The following is a 7,705-nucleotide window of genomic DNA, read 5'->3' as shown; positions in this document are numbered from 1 at the left end:
GGTAGGGTGGTGATGTGGTAGGTGAAGGGAAAAGGGAGGCGGGAGACTGCAGGGCGGGTTCAGGGGGAGAGACCAGATGCACGGTCCAAGGAACGTGCTCTGGCAAGGGCGGTGTGGATAGTGGTGAGGGGATATCCACGTAGGATAAAGTGGCGTGCCATGAGTTGAGACTAAGTCTCAAAGTCATGGTCGTCACTACAGAGCCTGCGTAGACGGAGGAATTGGGAATAGGGGATGGAAAGCTTAGTGTGTTTGGGGTGGGAGGAGGAAAAGTTTAGGTATGAGTGTGAGTCTGTGTGTTTGTAGTGGATGGAGGTGTTAAGAATGGAGTGATGAATGCTGACCGAAATGTCAAGAAAGGAGACAGAGGTCTTAGAGATAGTGTAGGAGAAGTGGAGGGCAGGATGGAAAGATTTGACGAAAGAGGGGAAGAAGAAGTCTAGATGTTCGCGGGAGAGTGAGGTGGCACCGATACAGTCGTCAATATAACGGCCATATATTTCGGGAGTGGGACCAGTGAAACTAGAAAATATTTGGGCCTCAACACACACAAACACACACACACACACACACCACACACACACACACAAACACACACACACACACACAAACACACACATATATATATATATATATATATATATATATTTATATTTATATATATATATATGACAGTATATTGATGATAAATTTCACGCGCAAAAACTGTGAAAATGTATCGATGATTGTTGAACACCGAACAGAGACCAGTAATTATTTTGTACATATTAAGGAGTGTATCTAAGGATTCTTATATATTTAATGCTGGAGTAATCGTAATCTACAATAGAAAAATGGAATGAAAACAGTAAAAACAATTTAGAAGGTAAAGGAGACAGCTGCGGATATGTTTCTGTTCCATTAAACGATATCAACTGACTGTAAGCCCATTATAATCGCATTGTTATGGATGGAATCGCGAAAGAAATATGCACTAATGAATAGTAGTAGCAGTACCAGTGGAAATTCTACAGTTAAACCGAAAACTATAAAATTACCAGAAGTTTCATGAGAGCCATAAAATATCCAATTCTTTTTGAAATCACATACTTTTGGAAATGTTTTGGTTGGTCATTGAAATATTGCAAAGTTCACACAGGTCATATTAAAAGTGTAGCTTAGAAATTTATATTCTTTCTTATGCACTTGACCACACTTCTATATCTAGAGTTACGTGTTTATTTTTATCTTTATTGCAAGAAATAAACAATCTGAACTTTGAAACGAAACCGAACATGTAATGTCTCCAGTACATATCAGCTACAGTGCGACTACGTTTGTAGTCTTCATCTGTTATACTACATATTCATCTTTATATCAGAGATGGATATAATTGGACTTGAACCCGAAGTACAGTAGCTACCCCACCGAGCCGTGGATCCTAAAATGCACAATACACATGCGCGTGCGCATACTCACAGCATCTAGTTTGAAATATTCGTTTATCAATTGTCTTATGAATAATATAACAAACATTTTAGCTATAATAGATTATGTTTCCATTTTTGTTCCATAGTTTACCAGTCTTACGATAATATTGTGTGTATAATAGATTGCTTTCGATTTCATTACAAAGGCCAAGCTTTATGTACTTTGAGGTTATGTCAGTGAATGTTCTGAGATGCTATGGCAATTGGCCATTGATGCACACTATAGAAATTACTTGTAAAAGGTAACTAAAAATCTAAACATGAGCGCATAAAATGAAAGTGCTGCTCAAAAGTTAGAGAGGTGATCTACTCGTTACTGTGTCGTACACAAATCTTATCACAGCCAGTCTAATATATTAAGATTGTAAGCCATTATCATTGTTGTCTGACACTACATATTTGATTCAACTTACGATTTGAAAAAAAACAACACAAACTCAAATGTGTTTGCAGAGACCGAAGTATATATCTTAGATTATGTGTACGCGCGCACACACACATATATATATGCGATGGATTTTGGTAAGCAGTGTCGATTTTTATAATTCTGTAAATAATAATAATAATAATAATAATAATAATAATAATAATAATAATAATAATCATAATAATAATATTTTAGAAGCTTAGAACTTATAAACGTTCACCGTGTAATACCCCAATATTATACTGTTTTCTTTAGTCATTACACGGTGATGGCTAATAAGCTTTGAACTTATAAGATATACATGTATGTACCTACATATACATGTATATTTTCATTCATATGTGTGCCTATGCGCATGTATTTAGTTGTATGTATGTGCTCATATACTTGGATGTGTGTGTGGGCGTATATATATATATATATATATATATAATATATATATATATATATATACATATATATCTGTGTATGTATATATGCGTCTAAGTACGAACACAAAACATTTTCGTCTAAGTATTATCTTCTTTCAACTTCTACTTCCTTTTCTTTCTCTTAAAAGTTACAACAGCTTAAGTTATGTCATTTTTTCTAAACTAGAATGTGTACTTTCCACGTTCATATTTGAATTTTTTGCATTTCAATAATTTTTCTGTTTTTACACATTCTCGAATTTGATGGACATATAGCGGTACGTAAACCGGCTCAAGAAATCTCTAGTGATTCTTTTTATTGATGTACCTGAAGAGACCTAGAACGGGTCGTCATATGTGTTGTACCCAACAAAGCCTAATACAAATTCCATCTCCTATTTTATTACAAATTCCATCTCCTAAATTGTTACCTCAACCTATATAAATGAGGAAGCTATTCTTTGTCATGCTTTACATCTTAGCTTCGTAGTTAGATCTAAAATACTTTTCTGGCTCTGAAGAGAAAAGCCACTTTCAGTTTCCTCAGTTTTCCTTCGCTAAGTTTAGACTGTGGATGTGTTAACCCAGAGAGGTCGACAATGACAACGAAACCTAGCATTGAAAGCAGAGAGCAAGAAAACAACAAAGCAATGAACCACGTCTTAGTAATATTCCGTAAAGTGAACATTTAAATATCTACAAATGGAAATTTCCATATATTTCTCCTTTTCAAAATAAATAAATAACAGAAATAATTCCGAAAAATAGAAAACTAATATTTTGTAAAAGATTTCAATCCAAAACTAAAGAGGAAACACTGACAATCGTTATCGAAAAACAATACTATAACGACAAAAACCAAGGAAACTGTTTTATCTGCAGAACATATGATGGCTGAAAGCGCTTATACAAAAAGCATTTTTCTAGTTTCCAACTGGTCAATGTTAATTAGTTGCCTTAAAAGAGTTTTGAACTTTTATAAAATGTTTCAATGAAATATTTCATACATAGTATCTTCATGAAGAACTTTCCCTCAAATTTATATATATACATACATACACACATACTCACAATACAAACACACACACACATATATATGTATATATATATATATACATATATACATGTTATATATGTGTATATATATATATGTATATATATATATCTATATATATATATATATATATATAGATATATATATATAGATATATATATATATATATATATATATATATATATATATATAACCATCTTATAATTGAGGGCTAAAGAGGGTTATTCTAAAGCCAATACTCTGATTTATCCACTTATAATTCACTTGTTACAGGAAAATTGAACTGAAAGCGGGCAACTAACCTTCAGAAAATTTAAATTTCGTTATCTCTGTATTGAATCAATTTCGGAATTAATCCTATAAAGGATATATTCTTCTTCAGTAGAGCTTACGGGGGAATATAAATAAAATACTCACATGTGATCATGGAAAAAGCAGAAGCTAAAAACATGACTACATTTAAGTACATCATTTATATCTAGAAATAAAAATTCCTTGGTCAGTTTCAGAACAACGTGTTGACCTTTCGCCGCTACATATTATAATGGTTACCGGTCCCCTTGTAACAAGCAGTGAGTTTATACTACTAACAATATAGGATGAAGTCCCTTTCTCTACAGAAAAGGATTCCATCAAAAAGCGTGGCAGTATATTAAAAAAAACCTTTACGGTTGAAGTATAAACATCTTATAATTAAGGGCTAAAGAGGGTTATTCTAAAGCCAATACACTGATTTATCCACTTATAATCCACTTGTTACAGGAAAATTGAACTGAAAGCGGGCAACTAACCTTCAGAAAATTTAAATTTCGTTATCTCTGTATTGAATCAATTTCGGAATTAATCCTATGAAGGATACATTCTTCTTCAGTAGAGCTTACGAGGGAATATAAATAAAATACTCACATGTGATCATGGAAAAAGCAGAAGCTAAAAACATGACTACATTTAAGTACATCATTTATATCTAATAATAAAAATTCCTTGGTCAGTCTCATAACAACGGGTTGACCTTTCGCCGCTACATATTATAATGGTTACCGGTCCCAGAGTGGCAGTATAGAGAAAGGGACTTCATCCTATATTGTTAGTAGTAAACTCACTGCTTGTTACAAGGGGACCGGTAACCATTACAATATGTAGCGGCGAAAGGTCAACACGTTGTTCTGAGACTGACCAAGGAATTTTTATTATTAGATATAATGATGTGACTTAAATGTAGTCTTGTATTTTTTATATAGCGGCGATAGGTCAACACGTTGTTTGAGACTGACCAAGGAATTTTTATTATTAGATATAAATGATGTACTTAATGTAGTTGTGTTGTTTTAGCTTCTGCTTTTTCCATGATCACATGTGAGTATTTTATTTATATTCCCCCGTAAGCTCTACTGAAGAAGAATGTATCCTTTATAGGGATTAATTTCGAAATTGATTCAATACAGAGATACGAAATTTAAATTTTTTCTGAAGTTAGTTGCCCGCTTTCAGTTCAATTTTCCTGTAACAAGTGGATTATAAGTGGATAAATCAGTGTATTGGCTTTAGAATAACCCTCTTTAGCCCTTAATTATAAGATGTTTATACTTCAACCGTAAAGGTTTTTTTAATATACTGCCACGCTTTTTGATGGAATCCTTTTCTGTAGAGAAAGGGACTTCATCCTATATTGTTAGTTATATATATAGGCTCCGGTAGGGGGTGGTGGCGATCCCTGCTATACTCTTTCGCCACAACTTTCTCACATTCTTTTTTCTGTTGGCCTGCTCCCTTAGCTAGCGGGGTAGCGTCATTTGAAGACTAAAACAATGCGAAGCGCATTGTGGCCAGCGATGTGTAGAAACATCAGATAGCCTGGTCGGTCACGGTGATATATACATCTATGTATATATATATATAATATATATATATATATATATATGTATATATATATATATATATATATATATATTATATATATATAGTATATCTATAATGTGTGTGTGTGTGTTGCTATATATATATGTTGCTTGTTTTGATTATAATCACCCCACGAATTTATTTGGATAACACCATACAGAATTCTGGTGCAGCTAAATTAAGTACCTTATTCATTTGTACGTATTTTTGTACACTTATTCGTGTTATCATTATTGTTTTTACGTATTTTTGTATTTTTATTTGTGTAACATCGTCCGGTTTTCCGTCCTTGTTTTGTATACATTCGAGGCTTTCTTCCAAGGAATCTAATGCACTTGGCTTAGATTTTCCTTTGGGGCTCTCCAGATCGGAGCAATCTCAAGATTAATCAGCCGAAATTGCGAGGATGATCCGGTTCTTGTCTGAAGTAAGACGATACAAAAAAGTTAGACGATACAAAAAAGGACAGGGAAAAACAATGAGTGAGGAACCGTTTTAGAAAGTCGAAAGGCACTAATCTTTGGTAAGAGATTTCACAAAATGTCTGTGGTTTTTGCTTTTATAGAAGTGCAAGCAGGTGTTATTACACACCGACACCTACACCCCCCACACACATATATATATGTACCAATACATATATGTGTGTGTGTGTGTGTGTGTGTATGGGTTAGATTTTATTGTTACCGTCCAGATAAGAGCAGTCTCGAGAGTAACAGGCCGAAACTGCAAAGACGATCTGGTACTCAACTGAAGATTGAAAGCTCCGGAATTACCCGTCATTGTTTTTCCCTGTCCTTTTTTGAATCGTCTAACTGTCCGAATGATTTGTTGTCGCCTGTTACGTTCTTGTTCAATTTTTTTTATATACTTATAGCGGCGTACGTACACTTTTGGTCTCCTGTATGTAAGTATATATATATATATATATATATTATATATATATAATAATATTATATATATATAATCTCTGCGACTCTTTTACTCTTTCTTTCATCCCCTTTCACACTCTTCGTTTCTTTCACTTCTACTTTTCTCGCTCGTACCCTCTCTCAAATTTCTTGACCTTTCCTTCACTCTCAGCACTTTCCTTCCTCCTTTGCCTCATTCTGTCCCTTTCCTTTTTTCTCTATTTCTCGTCCTTCCCTAATTCTTCAATCCCTCTACCACTACCTCTCTCCTCTCCTTCCACGTGACCGGTGTTCGTTCAAGCCTGACCTTTCTTTCTTGGTTCGACTACCATTCGTGTAGCGCCTCTTATATTCCTTCCCATGACTTTTATCTTGTATATTCCTGCCGTAAGGTTTCACTTCCATACACGCCAGCTTAATTCAATTTATCCTTAGTCGAAAGACCCTGTTGTTAATGTCCTGTTGTTTGTATTTGTAATTGTGTACAATTTCACCGTCTTTTTTTCGTCCTTATTTTCGCATACATTCGCTTGCTTAGATTTTCTTGGGGTCGGCGAGATTAGAGCATTCACGAGAGTAACTGGCCAAAACTGCAAAGACGATCTGGTATTCGGCTGAAAAGTGAAAGCACCGAATGACCCGCTCTTGTTTTTCCCTGTCCTTTTTGTATCGTCTAACTGTCTGAATGTTTTGTTGTCGCTTGTTATGTTCTTGTTCCATTTTTTGTTTTGTTTATATATATATACCTGCATACATACATACATGCATACACACATACATATATCTATAAACACACACACACACACACACAACACACACACACATATATATATATATATAGAGAGAGAGAGAGAGAGAAAGAGAGAGAACAAAGTTATTTTATTCCACACGGGTGATTTTCAAAAAGTTCAGACAGGAAGACGTGGCTTACGTCGCAGCTGCCTTACTTCTGACTAGCGATTGAGGCTTGCCCTATTCTTATGGGGAGTTCATGGCTCAATTTAGTATATGTTTTGAATAGGATTAGATTGGTAGAGGATAGTTATACGACTTCTTAGAAATTTTTTAATTCATGATTAAGTTTATAACCATATATAACCCGAAACTATATGGTTGGGAACCAAACTTTTTAACACACAGCAATGTGTACATAATACCTACCTACCTACCTACCTACCTACCTACCTACCTACCTACCTATCTACCTACCTACCTACCTATCTACCTACCTACCTGCATACATACATACATACATACATACATACATACATACATACCGTAAATCCTCGAGTATAATCCGCATTTTTTCCCAAAATTTAATGTTCAAAATCCCTAGTGCGTACTATATACGAAGTTAAAAATGAAAAATATTTTCTAAGCAATGTCCGATTCTCTATTTGCTCTCTGGCAATATTTATTCAGACGCATTTTGTGATGTCGGGCACGAAAATATCTTAAGCTAAGCCTGAAAGCAATGAAGTCATAAAACAATTATCCATAACTTGCAGTAAGCAACATTTATTAAAATAGAAGTATTC

Source organism: Octopus sinensis, linkage group LG2, assembly GCF_006345805.1.
Source record: "Octopus sinensis linkage group LG2, ASM634580v1, whole genome shotgun sequence".
Classification (NCBI taxonomy): domain Eukaryota; kingdom Metazoa; phylum Mollusca; class Cephalopoda; order Octopoda; family Octopodidae; genus Octopus; species Octopus sinensis.
The sequence above is the reverse complement of the archived record's forward strand: the minus strand, read 5'-3'. Positions refer to the sequence as shown.